Source organism: Echinops telfairi, unplaced genomic scaffold (genome assembly GCF_000313985.2).
Source record: "Echinops telfairi isolate 266 unplaced genomic scaffold, ASM31398v2 ScPeMD7_3533;HRSCAF=4204_0, whole genome shotgun sequence".
Taxonomy (NCBI): domain Eukaryota; kingdom Metazoa; phylum Chordata; class Mammalia; order Afrosoricida; family Tenrecidae; genus Echinops; species Echinops telfairi.
In genome coordinates this window covers 2,744,976-2,766,620 of record NW_022107431.1, presented here as the reverse complement: position 1 = coordinate 2,766,620, position 21,645 = coordinate 2,744,976, and the positions used below count along the sequence as shown (strand labels likewise).

The following is a 21,645-nucleotide window of genomic DNA, read 5'->3' as shown; positions in this document are numbered from 1 at the left end:
TGAGGACCTAATGCGGGGGGCTTAAGTGGAGAGGAAATGTTTTGAGAATGATGAGGGCAATGAATGTACAAATGTGCTTTACACAATTGATGTATATATGGATTGTGATAAGAGTTGTATGAGCCCCTAATAAAATGATTTTAAAAAAAGAAAGAAAACCCAATGGGTAGAAAAAGACATCATAGTTGGTAGAGTGGAGGATCCGTGGAAATTCCGGAAAACCTGTTTGTGTCAGAAGCTTCACAACTGGGGAGAAAAGGGATCGTGACTCACAATATCCAACAGATTCAGATCTGTCCAGAAAGAAGGCCTGGGAACAGTGGTAGCCCCTTATATTAGTTTTCTGTGACTGCTGTAAACACACACACACATACACCTCTTGGTGGCAAAATTACTCTCACAGCTCTAAAAGCCAGAAACCCAAAACCCAAAACTAAATGTTGGTCCCACTGGACATTTCAGAGGAGAATCCACGGCAGGTCTCTCTCTGAGCTCCTGGTGGCGGCGGCTGCTCGCTGGTGTTCCTGGGTTTAGGGCTTCATGACTCTGATCTGTGCCTCCATCTTCATATGGCAGTCTCTTATCTGTCTCTTCTCCTCTTTTATAAGGACAAACCCACAGTGGGCTGGGGCCCACCCTCCCCTAGAATGCCTACATGTGAACTTAACGGACTTCTTCACAGCATCCATCAGTTACCGCATGCTTGCTATGTGCACACAGTAGGGAGCAGTCATGGGCAGAGCGGTGTTTAAGGAAGCTGCATCCACAGTGACAGCGCCAGGACATTGATGTATCTTTATGGAGCACATAATCCATACAGCCCATCTAGCAATGAGCCCAGTCAGTGTCCTGATCTTGGCCTCTAAATATCATTCTCTACACTCTGGGGAATCAGGTGACTCAAGGGCTTGGGCAAGGAAATTATACACAAGCCTGGAGCATCCTGTTTTGACAGGTTAGGAAGTGCTCAGCAAAAGATGGGGATGTCCAAGAGAAGAGAAGCTACCATAAAGGGGCTCCTACTTGTCGTCTGCAGGATAAGCTAAGCTTCAACATAAATAACGGTAGCAATGCATCACAATCCACTGAATAAAATACTAGCTTAAATCTGGTCATGTAAAGCTTAAAGAGGGAGAGAAGAGCTATGTAGCTTCAAAGCACCTTCCCAGAAAGTACTTGTTTGTTACAAAGAGGAAGGATGGAGAAGATTGAATCAAGGAATCAAAGCATGACCAGAGCATCACCTGTAACGAAAGAGGCCTTGAGCAACACAAAAGAGGACCCTTTTCATTGTCTGCCCTCCCTTCTGAAATAAATATAAATATATATATTTAGCAATTGCCCTTATGAGGGGGTACTGCTCCCCACCCCCAAAAAAGGGGCAGAGCTTTCATCATATGCATTTTTCCTGCTAGAGGCGCATCAAGCAACTGGCTCTGAGTTAGTGCACCCAGTGGCATCTCCTGGGAAGTTCTCTCTGGTCACAGCGAATTGTTTGCTAAGAGCAGTTTCGCTTGAACCTCGTTTGTGAAGCCCAATTTAAGAGAACAGTGTGCGGCTGTGAAATTTTGTTTCCTCCTTCAGAAAATGCCAAAGAAACTGTTGTGATGTTGAAAACAGCTAACAAGGACAGTGCTATGTATGGGGAAAACCCAAGTGTACGAGTGGTTTTCTCATTTCAAAAAAGGTGAAATGTTGATTGATGACAACTCTCATTCTGACGTCCATCAACTTCCCAAACGGACAAAAATGTCAACTCATAGTGCATTTGGAGTTCGTTCCACCAGAGCAGACTGTTAATCAAGCTTTCTCCTTAGAGATTCTGAAAAGATAGCGTACCAGTGTACAATCAAAAAGACCTGACTTGTGGCAGAAGGGGACTGGTTTTGCGGCCAGGACAATGCACCTGCCCAACCAGCCATCTCAATGCACCAGTTTTGGGCAAAAAAGCAGCATGCCTCTCTTGGCTCAGGCGCCTGACTCACCTGACCTTGCTCTGTGGGGCTTTTTGTTTACATGAATGAAGAGGGATATGAAAGGACAGCAATTTGATGACATAGAAGAGATGAAGAAAAAAACCAAGGGAGGTGCTGTCAGCCATCCAAACAGATGAGTTTGAAAAATGTTTCCAAGAGTGGAATCATAGATTTGACAAATGTATTCAGTGTAGTGGAGAGTACTTTGGAGGGGACAAGGTTATTTTGTGAAAAAATTTAAATACATAGCGTTGGGGGAAAAAATCCTTTTTGGGGTTGGGGGTTGGGGATATATTTTATCCAGGAGTAAATGAAAATGCACCAATTGTCACCATCGCCAAAGTGTGGAGACAGGCCCCTGAGCTGATGAGTGGGTAGACCCAGTGGACTGCGTCCATGCATGGAGCTGTTCTTCACTCCACGGATCTCCTGCGTGGGAGTGACAATGAAGCTTTTATTCGATTTTCTTTCCCTCGTGATGCAAACTCAGACCACCTTATCCCCAGTGCTTCCCCGAGTTTCAGACACGTGTCACTCAAGAGGGGAGCAGTTGGAAATGATACTAATTTCCTGCACTGTGCACATCGCTGGTCATTTGTGGTGTGCAAATTGGGACTGGGGTAAAACTACCAAGCACTTAATGGTTCTACATCATTACCCCTTCAACCTACAGGAGCCAAATTTCACATTCAAGAGGCAGGGGTGGGTTGTGGGAGGTGGGAGGGCACCGGGGGGCGGTGGGGGGGGGAATGCGGATGAAGAACTTCATGTCCTCACCATGCTGATTCTGATCTGGCAGCAAACAGTTTGAAGTCTAAAAGAACAAGTGATACCTGGTAAAGCAGCACACAAGACACAAAGCACAGAGGCTTCAGTCCAGCACCCCCCCACCCTGCCCCCCCAGGGCCTGAGGGGCTGAGAAGAAAAGGTTCGCTCTTTCATAAAAGGAACCCGGAGGTAAAAACAGACAGGCACTCCCTAAGCACGTTCAAAAGAAGGTTGTGAATTAAGCATGAACAGATTTCAGGAGCGTGCACATGATTTTAGGGGGAAAGGATGCTGGAAACGTGGGGAGCTTTCTCTTCTCATGGAAAGCCACCCCTGGGGAAGAAGAGCCCTGGAAATAGGTAGGACAGAGTCTCCAAAGATGGGGAGAAGGTTCCCCTCCTGGGAGACCGGCCTCAGTACAGGGGGGTGGAGGGAGGGGCTCTTCTAAGCTGACCCAGCCTCTCCAACAGTCATCTTCCTCTGCCCTCAGTGGGGTCCGTCCTAACGGATATGTCCATTTTCCTTCCCTCTAAAGTCCTGGTGGCGTCGTTGGGCTGCTAACCACAAGGTCAGCAGTTTGAAACCACCAGCCTCCCCAAGGGAGAAAGAGGAGGCTGTCTACTTCCGAAAGAGTTACAGACCCCAAGCCCAAAGGAGTAGTCCTAACCTGTCCTGTAGGGTCGTGATGAGTTGGAACCGACTCGATGGCAGAGAGAGAGAGAGAGAGATTGTTACTTCCCCCACCCGCCATCCTGTGTCCCATTCTCTCAGTCCTTGTTAAGGGTCATCAATTTGGCTCCAACACAGAGTGACCCCATGAACTAGGGAACAAACACTGGCCAGTCCTGCGCCAGCCTCACAGCATCCATCCGGCCCATTGAGGGTCTTCCCTGTTTCCACTGACCCTCCACTTCACTGAGTCTGATGTCCCTTTTCAAGGACTGGCCCCTCCTGGTGGCACGACCACAATGTAGAAGACAAAGTGCCGCCACCCTTGCTTCCAAGGCTGTACTTCTACCAAGACAGAGGCGTTCACTCCTCTAGCGAGACCAGGAGCAACCTTGCTCACTGCTGATTCATGGTGCCCCTGTAGGACTGGGCAGAATGGCCCCTGTAGGTTTCTGAGACTGTAACTCTTTACAGTGGAAAACCTCCTCCTTCTCCCTCAGAGCGGCTGGTGGTTTCAAACTACCGACCTTGCGGTTAGCAGCCCAACATATACCCCATGACACCACCAGAGCTCCCCATTCTCTGGCAGTCCACGTTATATTCAATAGTCTTGGCCACGATTAGATTCAAAAACATCTTAGCCACGAGAGAAAAGAATTTGCTGATTATTGCCTCCAGCCTCCTTCCTGGAAGGATGCTGGCCACAGAAGTCTTGACCATGTTTGTGAGGTGTGTCCATGCCAGAGGCTGGCACCGCAATGCACAGCGGGAGCTCATCTCCTAGGTAACCCATCTGAAAGGGGCTGACCATGAGAAGTCAGGAGGGAAGAGGGGCAGGGGCAGGGGCAGAGATAGGAGCCTCTTCCTCTCTCACTTATTCAGGGTTGTTTAGAGTTCTTGAAGAGTCCCAAGAGGTTTGCCTTATGTTTAAAAAACACATGTAAAAAATAAATAAAACTATTTAAATGAGTACTTGATTTTTAATTTCTAACCCTTAAGAGTTCTTGTCTTGTGGGCTAACCATGATATCCAAGATGGCCAGAAAAAGTTATGTCTCAATTGAACCAAATACACACAGATGTTTCAATACCCAATATCTACCCAGTCTACTGGGTTCATGCTGATACCCTCTCTTCCTCTGTTCTCCCCCTGCCGCTCATCATCTCTCTCCTCCCACTTCTCTCCCCCACCCCGATTTCTCTCCTCCCCTTCCCTTTATTCTCCTCTCTACTCCTCATCCCTCTCCCTTCTCCCTGCCTCCCTCCTACACCCCCTCCCCCTGACTTCTCTCTTCCACTCCTCCCTCCCTTCTTTAATTCCATTCTACTTTGAAAAATAATAATAATAATACAGTTAGGACTCACTAAGAAATGTGATTGCATGACTCACAAGTAGGTTAGCAGTCACAACTTGAAAACAGTGGTGGAAACCATCCCAGACTGTGGTATGCGAGGGACAGGCGCAGGGTGTTTCGCCGGCGTTGGTTGAAGTTGAGTGAGGAAAGTATTGCATTGGCATAAAATGCCTTAAAAAGCCAACCAGCCTGACAAACGTTCAGCAGCTCCTGCCAGTCCGAGGAGGCGTGTGGGGCATTAGGAGGCCAAGGGGAAGCAGAGCCTCCCCGTGGTCTGAGACCAGAGACAAGAAGAGCCTGAAGGCAGATCTTTCTCAGTGGTGTCTGAATCCAGGTAGGAGAGAGCCCTGGGGGCCTAGTGGGCTATGCATCGGTCTGATGATGGCAAGGTCTGCAGTTGGAAACCACCAGCCCCTCCAAGATAGAAAGATGAGGCTGTCTAATCAATGGTAGTCCGGGAAGCCCCCAGGGGCAGTTCTACGCTGTCCTGGGGGTGGCTGTGAGTGGAGTCACCTAGACAACAGTGAGTTGAGTGAGATGGGCATGAGGGTCTTCATTTATAAATAGAGGGAAATAGCTTCCCCGTAAGGTTTCCTTAGCTCAATTCCTCCTCCTTGCTACCCGGACATGTTCCTCTTTCAATAGCATGCCAGGCTTTCGTAATAAAAATAAGGCCTATTTATGAGCAGTCACTGTCTAAAACAAAAACAGATATCCTTTTTTAAAATTTCTATCACCTAAAAACGCCATCTGAATCAATCTGTTAAATCATTAAACTCCTTGCCACTGGTCCTTTCTGACTGTTAGCCTCCCTGTGGGACAGTGTAGACTGCCCTTGTGGGCTTCCAAGAGTGTAACTCTTTACCAGAGTTAGAAAGCCAAGTCTTTCTCCTGATGCTCTCGAAACGCATTGCCACTACGCCACCAGAACTCCTATAGGTGTTTTTATAAAGCTGGAAAATGATTATGGTACTCAGTAACATACATCGTTTGATATGCAATTTAAAATGAAAACAACAATGGGGTAACCCTACACACCCATTAGAATGACTACAACTGGAAACACCAACAGCATCAAATGCTGACCAGCACGCGGAGCAACAGGAACCCTCATTGTTGCTGGTGGGAACGTGAGATGAAATCGCCCCTTTGGGAGACAGACTGGCCATTTCCCACAAAGCTAATCATACCATGTCTCACAATGCAGTAGCACATGCCTGAGGTCTACCCTTGAGAGGTGAAAATGGGTGTCCACACAGAGATAATCACACTGGCTCTGGGAGTTACATAATCTTGTGTCAACTTGAGAGTATTAGGAGTGAAGGGGTGGAGTCTAGCCTGTCAGTCAGGTCACAGCCTGATGATGCCTCCTAGAGGGCATGGCCTTCTCATGAGGATTCCGAGAGCTTCCTCTCTCCATGCCTTTGTCTTCCTGCTGAGCCCTGCGAGAACCTCTCTCTCTGCTTCACCTTCCTGCCGAAGAGCCACACTGGGAGAGCTGGAGGAGTCACTTGGAGACCCACACCACGGCTAAGCTGCTTCCATTGCCATTGGAGCCACAAGAATTTGCACCCACTGGCCTGTGATCTTGACTGGGCTGGAATGTTGTCTTAGCATACAATGACGTTGATATAACGCTCTTTCTTATATATTATGAGTGTCTCTGAATTTCTTTCTCTAGTCAACCTGGTTTAACACAGTGGTTTAGCTCGTGATCACCACAGATTGGAAGCAACCAAGATACACTCCGATAGTTGAATGGATAGAGTGTGACACACCCACATGACGGAATATGATTCAGCAACAAAGTCATGTGAGTTACTGAGCCATGAAAAGGCATGGAGGGGACGTATGGGCACATTGCTAAGTGAAGGAAGACAGTCTGATTTCAACTCTATGGCATCCCAGGGAGGACAAGAAGGTAAAGGCAATCACAAGGTCAGAGCTTGCCCGGGGCCTGGAGAATGAGTGGTGGGCAGGTGAAATTCAGAAGACTCTTAGGGCGTTGACCCTAACCCGCATGACACTGTGATGGGGGGCACATGCCATGATGTGTTTGACAAAACCCGTAGGAATGCACACAGCACAGTCTATCCTCATGTAAACCCCAGGCACTAGTCATTAATGAAAGCATGCGTGTGGGTGTGTCCGTCATGACGACTGGACCAGACCGGTGCAGGCGCTAGCAAGGCATGCTGCATGCATGCTGAGGCTGGCGTCGGGGGTCCCCATGCTTTAAAAAATAAGAAGGATACGTATGTGTGCATAAGATTGTCGTCATTTTAAAATTGATTGTCCACGCCCTATGTAGAATATCACTAATAATTGGAGCAGATCTTATCATCCGTGCAAATACGCATGGTCTATTTTATCACAATCTCTCCCACCTTCCATTCTCTACACATTTTTTTTAACCTGTGACAATTTTCTAAAATCTATTCCATTTTTTTTTTTTTTTAATGAGCATGAGACTGCCTACGGACCTTATAACAAATCCCTGCTAGGATGCCTGGGAAACACACCCATCCTCCCTGGAATCCTTCAGGCTCACGGAGAAAAGAGGGCTTCCAACCCAGTCAACTCTCCTGTCTATGATAAGTGTCTCGAACCCCACCCAGAATATGACTGTATGTGGAAGAAGAGTCCAGGGCCCCTGGTGGAGAAGGGCAGCGGCCTCCTGGGAAGCTGGAGATTCCGGAGGTACCCCAGGGTACTTCCTGCTTCAGTCAGGAGAGATGGGGGCTGGACGAGGAAGGCTCTTCAGCAACCATAGGAAGTGAATGAGCCTGCATTTAAATAGACACCACACAGGTCGTCTGACTTCCCCCGGGGGTTGCTTCTTTAGTAAGATCTGACCCTCCGTTCTCCCATCGATATCTCACTGGAGCTGTTGTGCGGACATCCTCGATGCAGCAGCAGCTCGCCGATGCTCAGTTTTAGGAGGACATTGGCCTGGCTATAGGAGACATGGCTTTCTTGCCTCGCTGCCCACAGGTGAAAAGGGTTGGATGTAGAACTGCCAGGAGTGGAGCTAAGAGAAGTGGGGGTGCAAGGAAGGGGAGCCCCAGTTCAAGGCCCGGAGGTACCACTCTGATTCTGTGACCCCTCAGGACTTTCTGACAACCGCCTCCACCCCCCTTTAGTCTGAAGCTACTCTCTTTGGATGGGCTGCACAAGGAGCTACAAAGTCTATCTAGGAGGCTGTTAGGGAAGTCTGTAAAGCGTTGTCTGAAGCCAGGCCGAGAGAAGAGGCCCTTTAAGGAGGAAGTTCAACATTCATTTAGACATTCAATCAACAAATATTCACTCTGCATTCAAGATTGGCCAGGCTTCATTCAACCTGCTGGCGGAGGCAGTCGTGGTTGAGTGGTAGAATTCTACCTTCCTGGCTGGAGAGATGGGTTAGATTCCCAAGACAAGACACCTCATACCGCGCTACCCGCGTCTGCCCGTGTGGAATCATGTGTTGCTGTGATGCTGAACTTGCAGACTAAGATGGGACAGGAAGAAAGGCCTGGAATCTACGTCTAAAAATCCGCCAAAGAAAAGTCTATGGATCCCAGCAGCCCCACTCCACTGTGTTTGGAGTCACCATGATTTGGGGAACTGCTGAACAGCAACTCCAGCAACAAAAATTTCTCTAGAGCTGCAACACACACACACACACCATGAAAAGTCTGCTTTAAACTATACTCAGGCCGAAATGTAACGTCTTATAATGTGATCTCCCTATGAACCCAATGTTAATTTCTTCTAAACATTTCATATGCTCTGTTTTCTTTCAGATTGAGCTTACCTGTCGGTTTTGAGTGGCCATTATTGATGGATGCCTCCTTGGTGTCGGCCCGAGTCTTGTCTAGGTAACTGTGGAGGGAACTGGGATCGATGGAAATACGAAGACGGTGGCGTGGTTGATGATGACCTGAGACGTAGTGTGTGTGTGGAGGGGGGCCAGCGGGGACCAACTTCAGTGTGGAAAAGACGGGGTAAAATTCCAAAGTTGCTTGCGACGATGATTGCACAGCCCTTCTTGAAATGAGCAGACCTTTGTATGATTTCTTCATTCTAACGCCATAAAAACTGTCCTTAAAAAAATTTTAATGAAAATTTATAGAAAAAAATTAATGCCTGCTTTAAATAAGAATGTGTTCTCGTGCAAAGAAGCAAGCTATCACCAGTAAATAGATAAGAAAAACAGCAAGCCTCTGAGATTGATGGGAGTTGCAGAACCCAGTCTCGGGGTGCCCTTCAAGGCTCCACAGCCAGCCCTGGGACAGGTCAGGTGCGTAGTAGACACCCAGTAAGAGCAGGATGAGGAGAAGTGGTTGGGATGCAAATAGGCAGTCGCAGTGACAATGGGCGATCCTTCTTGATTGCTTTCTTTGGTTCTCAGTGGAGCTAATCCCAACTCCAGGCCCATGAACCTCAGGAAATGCTGCAGTCGGCAGAGCACCGGCTCCCCTGGGCGATTCCTTTGCTTTGCACTCGAGACGTTCGAATCATGGATGAACTCAGGAGACTGACAATTGGATGGAGAGCAGGCAATAAAATATTTGGGGGGTAAGCAAGAAAAAGGCTCCTAAAGAGCGGAGAGGCCTGTCTGAGCCGGGGCTAGATGAACCCACGGTCAGATCTTTCTTGTGACCAGTCATTGTTCCCCATGAGCATGTGGACATTCAGGGTGGAGCTAAGTAAAACGTTTTGTAATGTATCTGTGGTGGTTACATAATCTACTGTCAACTCGAAGGTATTAAGAGTGAAGGGGTGGAGTTTAGGCTGTCAGTCAGGTTGCAGCTTGATGACCTCCTTTGGAGGCCAGACAGAGATAAATAGCTCACTGGAGGCCAGACCGACTCTCTCCCTGCCTTCCCTTTCCTGCTATTGAGGCTCTCAGAGAGCTGGAGGAGCCATGTGGAGACCCTCACCAACGTTGAGATGCTTTGAACACCACTGGATCCACAAGACCTTCTACCCACCAGCCTGTGATCTTCCTGCATTCAGCATCATTGCATGTGCCGTGTGAGCCTAAAGAGGAATTTACGGACTAATACTTGACATATGGGCTAATATCAGAATGATGGACTTGATCTGGACTGGGTTGGGAGGTTTTCTCAATATACAACTGCTTTGGGCTATAAAGCTCCTTCTTATATACATGTGAGTGTCCCTGAATTTTTTTCTCTCGTTAACCTGGACTAACACAGTATCAAATACTAAGCTGTCTGATGAATGTTAGCTATCATTGTTATCGTTTAGAACACACACTGATTTGGATGCAAGCCCAGTCAAAAGAGGAAATCCTTTGCTGAGAGATGGACACAGTGGATGCAGTATGGGCTCAAACGTCACAACAATTCAGAGCAAGGTGCAGGACCTGGCCCTGTTGCATCCTGTTTTACACGAGGTCACAATGCATCAGGCTCAAGGGCACTTAACAGCAATCAGTCATGTCGAGCTGGGTCACAGAACTCTCCAGGGCCTGGGGGGAAACCAGGCAGATGGCAGTGCCTGGGAGTCTTCACCTAAATCTCAAGCCCTTCTGTTTCCAGGTTAGATATAAGTTAGGTTGTGATGGTGAGTATTCCAGCTGACATCAACTCAGAGGGAAAGAACATGGCTCTACGACAGCTCAATGTTGGGGTGGGGTTAGCCCTGTAGACTGAGAAATGTCCCCTGAAGAGTGATATCATCCTGGGTGACCCCATGAAAAATGGAGAAAAGTTTGAAGGTGTCAAGGGTGTTCCTTTCTTGGGTCCACAATCAATGCTCATAGAAGCCGCAAGCAAGAGATCAAAGGTCACATTGCACACGACCTCTCTCTTTAAAGGGTTGAGAGCAAGGATATCACTTTGACGCTGAGATAAGCCTGACCCAAACTGGGGTATTTTCAATAGCCTCCTGTGCATGCAAAAGCTGTATATTGAGTCAAGTCGACCGAAGAATCAATGCCTTTGATTGGTGGTGTTGGAGAAGAAGCTGGAAAGTGTCATGTGCTGTCAGAAGAAGAGATCTCTCTTGTAAGAAGTGCAGCAGAAGGCTGCTTAGAAGCAAGGACGTTGAGACTTGGCCTCACATGCTTTGGACATGCTGTCAGGAGAGACCAGTCCCTGGACAAGGACATCATGCTTGGTAAAGTGGAGGGGCAGCAAAAAAGAGGAAGACCCTGGACAAGTGGATTGACACAGTGGCTGCAACCATATCAAGCCCCACAATGACGAGGATGGTGTAGCACTAGGCAGGGTCCCGTTGTGCTGTGCGTGAAGTCACTACGAGTCAGAACCAAGCCAATGGCACCTGACATGCACAACTGAATGGCAAGCAGCCCTGGTGGACTGGTCACTTTAAGGCAGCGGTTACAAAGCACTGCTGCTCCATGAAGATCTCGTCCTGGGAACTCGAAGCAGCCATTCTACTTGGTCCTAGAGAGTCACTATGAGTCAGAATTAACTTGATGGCAGTGAGATTTTGGTCTTGAATCGCACAATGTTGAGGCTGGAGAGTCTTGCAGGTGTCTCTAAAGGTATTCTAGTCCAAAGTCCTTAGGGACGCCCCTGACTCCAGCTCCCACTTCTGAGGCTGCTCTCTCAAGTCCACTTCACTTGAATCCACATGAGAAGGGCAGACCCTGCCCTGGTTTCCATGTAAGAATTCTCCTCCAGGACATGCGTGGACTTGACCAAACCCAAACTCAATGCCGACTCACAGCCACCCTACAGGACAGGGTAGAACTGCCCCGTTGGCTTTCTAAGACTGTCATTCTTTATGGGAGTAGACAGTCTCATCTTTCCTCTAAGGCAGCGGTTCTCAATCTGTGGGTTGTGACCCCTTGGGGGGGGTCGAATGACCCATTCACAAAGGTGGCCCAATTCATAACAGTAGCAAAATTAGTTATGAAATAGCAATGAAAAAAATTTTATGGTTGGGAGGTCACCACAACATGAGGAACTGTATGAAACGGTCATGGCATTAGGGAAGTTGAGAACCACTGCTCTAAGGAGTGGCTAGTGGATTTGAAATGCTGACGTTGCAATGAGCAGTCCGACCTGTTACCCACTATGCCACCAAGGCTCCTTGTGGACTTGGGTGACTTATCAAAGGATGAAGCGTCACAGAGGGTCACATCTTGCACCACACACTAAATTCACACAAGGTGTGAGTAACAGACATCCCTGGGGTCCACCAGCCTTGTCCACCACACAACAAGGATTGCCTCTTCTGCTCTGCCCACACACCCTCCTCCCTTCTCCCAGCTCACCCACCACTTCCTCCCAAGATACATGGTCTACCCATTTCTTCACACAAGCATAATCTAAGTCCTAGAAATTGGCCAGCCCATGTCATCCAATTCTACTTTTTGACCTACAAGATGAGGAAATTGGGCCAAAAGACTTTTATCTTGTAGATCTATGTGACTTTCTTGCTGATTTGAATCAGAAAGGAGGGCACAGGTCCCAGGATGAGGAGCAGCCCCTGGATTCGTGCAGGGCTGTCCCCTAGACGCCCCTCCTCCCTCGCCGCCCTTCTTGCCCATTCCAGTGGCTCTTGGGTTGGAGAGACTAATATGAAAAGTTAAAATAGACTATAACTCGCTTTGTCACCGGACTTCTGTAGGACATGTGCTTGAGTGATGTTTTTAAACATCAGTTTCTCCCAAGAGTATGTCCACTCTTCTATTAATACTATAAATTACCCCTTTAAAAAGAATTATTTTAGTCGATTTGATCAATTCTAGTCAAAAGCACATTAATGTTGGTGGTGGGGAGGTCGGCAGATTTTAAGGGGTCATACAGATCCAGTCCACTTGCCCCAGATATTCACTTTCAACCACTTTTGATGGTGGTGGTATTGGTGGTTGTTGGTTGTATTATTATTGGTGATTTTGTGGGTGGTGTACTCAGTGATTTTGTGGGTGGTGTGCTTGGTGGTTTTGTTGGTGGTGGTGTACTTGGTGATTTTGGTGGTGGGTGATTTTATTGGTGGTGGTGTGATTGGTGATTTTGTGGGTGGTATTATTGGTGGTTTTGTTGGTGATCGTTATTGGTGATTTTGATTCACAGCTACCCCCTGTGTCAAGGCACATCTGTTACAGCAGATTTTTAAGGCTGTGATTCTCAGAACCAAATCACCAGACCTGTCTTCTGAGGTACCTCTGGGTGGATTTGTACTTCCAACCTTTCGGTGAGTGGTAGAGTACTTCATCTGAGCCATTAGGCAGCCAGTTCATTTGTTTTAGAGGAACAGAATGCATATGAGTCCCCTCAGCACCCTCCACCAATTCCAGACTCTCAAAAAGCCACCTACTAATAATATAGGGCAGCCACAAAACCCACATGCCATCCTAATAGCGACTCTGTAGAGCAAGGTAGAACTGTCCCTGTGGGTTTTTGAGACTGTAGGTTTTTATGGAAGTAGAAAGCCTCATCTTTCCCCCTCTGGAGGAACTTGTGTTTTGTTTTGTTTTTTTAATCATTTTATTGGGGCTAGTGCAACTCTTATCACAATCCATCCATCCATCAAGTTGGGTCAAGCACATTTGTATATTTGTTGCCATCATCATTTTCAAAGCATTTTCTTTCTACTTGAGCCCTTGGTATCAGCTTCTCATTTTTCCCCTCCCTCATGAAGCCTTGAGAATTTATAAATTATTATTATTTTTTCATGTCTTGCACTGACTGATGTCTCCCTTCACCCAATTTTCTGTTTTCTATCCCCTGGGAGAGGGTTATATGTAGATCATTGTGATTGGTTCCCCCTTTCTCCCCCCACCTTCCCCGTACCTTCCTGGTATGGCTACTCTCAAAATTGGTCCTGTGGGGCTTATCTGTCCTGGATTCCCTGTGTTTCCAGCTCTTATCTGTACCAGTGTACATGCTCTGGTCTAGCCGGATTTGTAAGGTAGAATTGGGGTCATGATAGTGGACAGGAGGAAGCATTAAAGAACTAGAGGAAAGTTACATATTTCATCGGTGCTGTACTGCACCTTGACTGGCTCATCAGCAGCTGGGGTTCTTTAAGTTCTGGCCTCGCTGTTAGCAGGGTTCAATCCCTCCAGGGTTGCCCTTTAAGTGACAAATACCATGACAGAGGTAGCAACTCAGAAAACCAGGCTGATGGGACCTTTGCCAATTTCATCATGAAGAGGAATTCCTGATTTTTAGAAACGTGTGTGGTAGTTACATAATCTGGTGCCAACTGGCGACTATGTGGAGTTTAGCCTGTCAACCAGGTTGCTGCTTGATGAGCTTATTTGGAAGTACTACATAGATAAATAGCTCGCTGGAGGTGGGACACATACACTCTGTGCTTAGTATTCCTGATGACAGGACACATGGAGCTACACTAGAGCCCTAGAGCTGGAGGAGCCACATGGAGACCCATGCCAACACTGAGATGCTTCCACCACCACTGGATCCACAAGACTTTCCACCCACTAGCCTGTAGTCTTCCAGCATTCAGCATCATTGCATATGTTTCGTGAGTCTGAAGAGGACTTTATAGATTGGTATGAAACATATGGCTAATATTGGACTTATGGGTTTGATCTGGACTGGGCTGGGATATTTTCTCAATATTAATTGCTCTTCTATATAAAGCTCTTATACACATAAGTGCCTATGAATTTGTTTCTCTAGTCTACCCAGACTGACACGTGTAAGATCCAGTCAAGGGGCAATTATACAACTGACATTATCTTATGAAGCACATCTTACAAGAAGTGAAGGTTAAAAGTAGAATACAATGTTGTTTGATGATTGCCAAAGGAGCAGGGTAAATCATTAACTGGTGGTGGGAGTAGATGCATATGAACCTGAGTGATCCTGCTCAAAGCTCTTGCTAACATTAGCTGGGCAACATCTAGTTCTTTTGATCTTTTGAAGGCAATATAGAATGAGGGGGGCGGGGGTAAGAGGCAAAGGAAAGTAGTGGCAAGAGCCATCCCATCCTGCGACAGCAGTCGCTTACAGGTGGAGGTCTAGACAGACACACAGTGTGGTAGTTACATAATCTGGTGTCAGCTTGGGACTTGAGATTATTAAGTGTGAAGGGGTGGAGTCTGGTCTGTCAACCATTGTATAGCCAATGAGGCCTCTGGGTGGGCATGACCTTCCCCTGAGGATTCTGGAAATTCCTGTATATTTCCTCCTTGGAGGCAGGAGACCTACTCTCTCTCTGCTCACTCTCTTGGAGATCCTCTCCTGACAAGACAAATGGTGCTATGCCCTGGGAGCTGGAGAAACCACATGGACCTACCCTGATGCAACCAGCCCTCTGGAGCTGGAGAAGCCACATAGAGACCCCTGCCAGTGCAGAGATGCTTACAACACCACTGGATCCTCAAGACTTCCAGCCCACTGGCCTGTGATCCTCCTGCATTCAGCATCATTGCTTGTGACAGAAGAGGATGTTGTAGATTGGTATCGGACAAATGTGCTAATATTGGATTTATGGACTTGATTTGATCTGGACTCGGTTGGGACGTTTTCTCAATATTCAATTGTTCTTATATATAAACCTCTTTCTTATTCACATATGGGTCTCCAAGAATTTGCTTCTCTAGTCTGAGGGGAGTGGACCTAACCAACGAATACACATAGACTTCGCGAAATATATTTCTACATATGTCTAAATCTGTACTGAACAACAATAGCCAAACACCTCAAGGGGAAGAATCACTAAGCCGGGGGCTCAGGTCCACCAAAGTCAATTGGCATGCTCTTGTTCACAAAGACGGTGCCCTACATCCTACTCACATGAGTGCGAGCCTTGGGTCTTAAAAGGTTGTGAGCAGCCAAATATTGTCCTCTCCTCATTCGAAGAAAAGAAGAAGGAAGAAAAACAAAGGCTCCAGGAAGCAGTTTGTCAGTGACTCATCGACCATGCATATCCCGAGATCTGAAGAACTAGATGGTACCCAGCCACCATTAGCAACAGCTCCGAGAGGGATCACATAATAAGGTCCTGGTTCAAGTGGGAGAGCAATGTTGAACAAAACTCAAAATCATAAATAGCAAACAAACAAAACGACCAGGCTTACTGGTTGGAAAGAGACTTGCAGAACTTCTAAAACCATGGCCCTTAGTCACCCTTCATATGTGGACCTGAACCAACGAGCTGGTTGCTCAGATTGTAGCTGAACAGTGGACAGGTCTATAAGGGGGGACAATAACACGAGTGAAGTGTGAGCACATGAGTATAATCGACGTTTTGAGCCCTAAAGGGCAGCATTTACCCAGAGACAACGTTCTGAAGAGTTAAGAAAGAAGGAGGAATGGGGATTAGGAACACTCAGAAACAGTGGGATAAGTGATGTGACGTTGAGGGGATTACAATCAATGAGGGGAAACAAAATGTGTATGGATGCTCAAATGGAAAACTGATCTGCTCTGCAAACCTTCACTCAATTCACCATGACAGATTAAGAAGAAAACAACAACTAGAAAACAAAGCAATATAAAACAATTAGGGCGAGGTGAGGTGGGGAGCAGGAGAATGCAGATGGATTTCAGAGGAGGTATCGGGGCCAAGGGCCAAAGAAAGAGTCCTGGTCACATAATCAAGTCACCGACTGCTAAGGGAAGGGTACATAGTTCAAATCCACCAGTGACTCTATGGCTGAAAGATGAGGCACTCTCTCCCCATAAAGATTATTTCAACTCTTTTGAGTTGATTCCATCTCATGCCGACCCTAGAGGATAGAATCAAATGGCTCCCTGGGGTTTCTGCAGCTATAATTCTCTCTCATGGAGAGGTTGGTGGATTCGAACTGCTTAGCTTACAGTGAAAAGCCCCGTGCATAACCTACAATGCCACCAGGACGGTTTCTGTAAGCACAGACCTTGGAAAGTCTGTGGGAAAGGTCTGCCTAGCTCTAGAGGGTTTCTATGAGACTAGATGGCCACCGTTTGGGTTCTGTGTGCTTTCTGGTTTGGGCTAGGGTTAGGTTGGTTTTAGTTTTATTAAGCCGAAGAGGATAGTTTCTAACTGGACTATAACCACAGGAAAAGCAAGTTTAACACTGAATCACAGCACTGAGTGGCTATCTTGTGATTAAACAAAGTGTATGGTAAAATCATGTTGTTGTTGTTGTTGTTGCTGTTGTTGCTGTTGCTGTTGCTGGGTGCCATAGAGTCAGTTCCAACTTCTAGTAACTAGACGTGCAACAGAAGAACACTGTGGGGAAAACTAATACGAAGAGAATTTTTTTAAAGCTGAAGTACCTTCTTTTGCTGTGAATGAATAAACACAATCCGCCACTGCTTCCCTACCGTCAGGGGCATCGCTACCTTCATCACAGCCCCTCCGGGGTGCGCCACGTGCTCTTTTGCAAACAAAATCTCTACGTTGAGCAGGTAAACTCCTTAGAAACTTAACATTGTATGCAAACGTCTGCCATCGGTAAAATCCACACACAGGTAGGACTTCAGAACCAGTGACCATGATTGTGACCATGATTTTAGACACACACACACACACACACACACACACACAGTCATTTGACTTCAGTGAACATCTAAGGTTATTCAAAGTCAGCTGAAACAATTGCTTCATTTTCCCCTACACACACACATGTGCACACACACACATGCACGTGCACACATCACTATGATGGGCTAGAACCATCAAGGTCATAGAGAAAACCAACAGGGTCCTTGTGTGTCCACCTTGAGCCATGCCCAATTGTGCCTTCATTCCAGAAGAGAGCCTATCATTGAGAGGGTGCCATCACAACCCAATACCCGGGAATGCTGGGATAAGATCTGCAACGAACACTGGTCAGCAGTTTCCGGGGATCACATGCTCCTAGCATTGACTGGCAGTGAGAGAGGCCACCTAAAAGGGCCACTGATTTCCATTCTTCTGTTCACAGCCCCTCCCTCACTCTCTCCCGGTAGTCTCCATACCTATCCTTAGCTCCAGGCTACTTAGAACCTCAGACCTGCTCATCCTGCTGAAGGACAGTCCCCACCAATGGCCTACTGACTTTTCACTCGCCTGCCTTTCGAATATCTCTGTGTGAGGTAAGCAGACTCAGAAACCTTCCAAATATGGGGAACTTAAGAGAAGCCCCTTCTGATATTCGATACCCCGGCAAGACCGATCAATGTTGTAGGGGGCTGGAACATGTTCCTGGAAAAACCTTCCCATTCCAGGTGTCCGAGCCCTTGGTGAAGCCCCTCCATGTAGACCTTGCTTTATTATGCAGGGGCCAAAAAACCCAAACCCGCTGCCAGCGAGTCAGTTCCAATGCATAGCAACCCTAGGTGGAGTTTCTGAGGTGAGAAATCTTTACAGGAGCCAATAGCCTCTTCTTCCTCTTGAGGAGTCCCTGGTAGGTTTGAACCACCGAACTTTCGGTTCGCAGCCCAGCAAATACCCGAGAGCACCACCAGGGATCGCTCATTTGGGGGGCGTGTCTTCAAATTTGGCTTTAAGAATCTGAGGTAAAGGAAACCAACCTGGGTGGAGCTAAGGGATCTCCCAAGCCTCGGGGCACGTGCCACACCCATCCATTACTCCAACCCTGGCTACCCTGGCCACAGAGCGCTCAGCTATCCCAGGCACCACACAGGTGTGTTGATAAAGATGACACCGTGGCAGGTGTGTCTTGAGGCTCCTACTTCCCATAGGAATGTACACTCCCAGCAATATGGTGGTTTGGTGGACACCCCTTGATGGTCTCTACAGCAACGTAACCACAAATATCAGGTAGATCTCCATTGCCCGAAACAAAGGATACACTGGACACTTTGAAGTGCAAAGGCTAAACCAATGTGTACACATAGGTCACCTCACAATTATGATAATCCCCGAAAGGTGTGGCTAGAGGTCCTTCCGATTCCACGGGCCAAATAGCCTCTGTAGAATCTGATTGCCCCAGATGTGGAGAAATGGCTTCCTGCAGTGGTGCGGCCCCCCACGGCATAGCTTCTTTCATTTTGTTGCCACACACGGCCACCCAAAGAACTGGCAACGTTTGGTCAAATGCCATCCACAGGATAACGGCCCCTCATACATTCATTCATGCCTGAAACAGGCGATGATGTCTCCATCGGCGAACAGACCTTCAAAATGATGTCATCCCCATAGACTCGATTAGCTGCTGAACCAACCCAAAGGAAATGGCCTCTCTTCTGACAGAGGAGCCCTCGGGTCAGAGCCAAATGCTCTGGGCAGACCTGACGAATTTGTCTGATGCCCGAGGCCAAGTCGAACCCTTCCTCTCAGAGAAGGAAAAATACCACCGTGCAAATAAAGTCATTTGCAAAATCTCTTACCAACTGCCACTTCCCCCCAACTGCAATGAACAGCAAGCAAAGCGCTGATTGATCCCTGCTTTAAAACCAGAACTGGCGGAGCCACGACCAGCCATGGACAGTCAGTGACCTCCATGGGGCTTAGCAGCAGGGGCCACGGCCCGCACCTGTGCCTGTGAAAACCACCACGCATTGTTCAAGACCACCGGCTCCAAACCCTTTGCCTTAGAATGCACAGCAGTCCGGCAAGGGGTCTGGTGGGGAGGTGGGAATTCCAGCGCAGGGGACGTGTGGGAGGCTATTTGTGGCTTTGTGTTTCTCATGACGTCCGAGGAATTCGACCATGGACTCCATCTGAGAGACACACACTGCCCCTCCCAGTTTCTCAGACCTGCACTGGCCACCAGACCCGAGACCACAAGGCCTGATGCTGGGGAGGCGACCAGCCACACAAAACAGTTCCCTCCTGGCTGGGGCCAGAGCCTTCTCCTGGGGGGCCTTTCCACTGGGTTCCCCAGCCAGCTGCAGCCCAGAAGGCCCTCTTGTCAGCAAACCAAGCAAGCTTTCCGGGAGAGAAAGGGGATCTGTTTGGGCTTCTTTGCTGTGGGAAGCAGATGTATGCAGAGGAAATATCCCATCTCCATTCTCACTGCCACTCTTCTCTTCTCAGCAAAGAAGTGCCCAGCTGCCTTCTCCACTGGGCCTGCCCTGGCCGCTACCTCTGGACTGCACCACACTGGCTCTGCTGGCTGCCAGGCCACCAACTTCAGCCGGCTCTGGGCTTCCCAGGCGCCCTGCCAGTGCAGGGCTGAAGTGCCTCATGACGCCACGGTAGCACCTCTGGTTTGGTGAGGCCCGGCAGGCACTCAAGGAGACTGTGGGCTGACACCAACCCCTCACACCCCACACCCCCGCCCCTACCCAGGACCCTCCACAAGCCAGGAGCACCAGGTGGCCCTCAGCGCCAGCCCCATCCCTGCAGCACAGGTGGCCTGCACACAGACACCACCAACCCCCGGCTATCAATCCATAGGATAGCTTGCCTATACTAGTGTAAAGGGCGCCCTCCCTCCTGGTCACTGCCAGCCACCTCTCCATCCCACCCCCCTCCTCACCACGAGTCCTCAAGTTCCAGCACCAGAGCTTTCGGCAGAGGCCTAGTCAACACAGTCCCACCCCACCCCCAGTTCACGGGAGACGGCCCAAAAATCCCACTCGTGGGGGCAGGGGGCTTTCTGCCCAAGTTTCCAGGACCCTGGAGGGGGTCGTGAAGGGGCCAGGGAGTGCCTTCCAGCGGAGCCAATCCAACTCCCCAAGGCTGGCCGGTGGGCTCTTCTTCCCCCTTCCCCCTCCCCCTACCTTGCTCCTCGCTGCTGCCCCCAAATCTGGCAGCCGTGTGTTCCTCCTCCTGCGGGGGCTGGGACTCTGCTCCAGCACCTCCACCCTCCGGGGCTTTGCGTTTCTTCGACATCTCTGGCGGGGCTGGGACTTTGGGGAGCTCTTTCCCCACCCCCAGTCCCTCCCCCCTCAGGGATGTGAGCGAAGGTGGGGTTAGGTGAAAGGAGGCTGAGGCAGTGGGAAGGGGTGGGGAGAGGGGCCAGGGAGGTAGGCGGTAGGAAATCGCTATCGCTGAGGGTCGGGGACTTTGGGGTGGCGGGGAAGGGCAGGTACCCTCCACCAGTCCCTTCCGAGCGGCTCCGCTCCCGGGCTGAGCGCTCCTCTGCTCGCTCCCCCTCTCCCCCTCCCTCCCCTCCTCTCTCCCTCTCTCTTTCCTCATTTTCGCTCCTGTAGGAGAGGCAGCGAGAGTGGAGATCAAAAACCTGGTTGGGGGTGGGGGGGTGGGGGGCAGGCCCTCTGCGCCCCCGGCTGACCCCTTCCGGATGGGGAGGGGAGTGAGTGGGACAGTGCGCACTAGGACCCCACCCCTGCTTCCCCGTGAAGGAGGGTGCCTTCTGGATGCTGAAGGAGGCGTCCGTCGGGATGTGGGATGGGGTGGGGTGAAGTCCACGGGAAAAGTGGGTGCAGTGAAGACAGCCTCACGCTGCACACCGCTCTGGAGCGGGGCTACAGGGTGGAGGTGGGGGTGGGGGACTCGACCCTCCCCTCCCTATGACATCAGCGCCGCCTGGGCGAAAGCGACTGTGGGTAGGGGTCGGAGGGAGCCGACTGTGGCTCAGAGCTGAGACGTGGGACCTCTCTGGTCTAGTCCCCATTCAGAACGCGAGAAAGGAAGGGTTAAAGGGCGGAAGAAAGGTCAGGCGCTCACCGACTGCCGGGCTGCCGCGCGGCCAGCACCAGGCACCTCCGCGGGGACCCCAAAGTGATTCACAGCCCGCGCCCCAGCCTCGCCCCCAGGCGCTCCCGCCGCCCGCGCCTGCTCCTGCCGGCGCGCTCGGCTGCTCACTCCACGCTCTGGCCCCCTCCTCGGCCTCCTCGGAAGCCCCTTCCCCAGCCCTCCAACACACCCCGCTCTTCTTTCCGAGACGACGCAGAGTTCTCCAGAGCAAAGTGGGAAGAGGTGAGGAGGGAGTCTCTCCGGATGCTCACGGGTTAAAAGCGGTGGCGGGAACTTGCAACTTACCGGCCTGGGGTGGCCGCTGAGCCGCGCAGCTCCGGGCCGGGG

The 21,645-nt window shown here is 49.3% G+C and overlaps 1 protein-coding gene across 1 annotated transcript in view; it reads right to left on the bottom strand.

Moving 5' to 3' along the window:
- Nucleotides 1-20,437, bottom strand: part of PDE10A (phosphodiesterase 10A) — a 422,142-nt gene extending 401,705 nt beyond the window's left edge. Inside the window, exon 1 of the mRNA XM_030886876.2 lies at nucleotides 20,382-20,437. The gene's annotated coding sequence lies outside the window, so the exon portion shown is untranslated. The remainder of the gene's footprint in view (nucleotides 1-20,381) is intronic.
- Nucleotides 20,438-21,645: the final 1,208 nt, after the last annotated feature.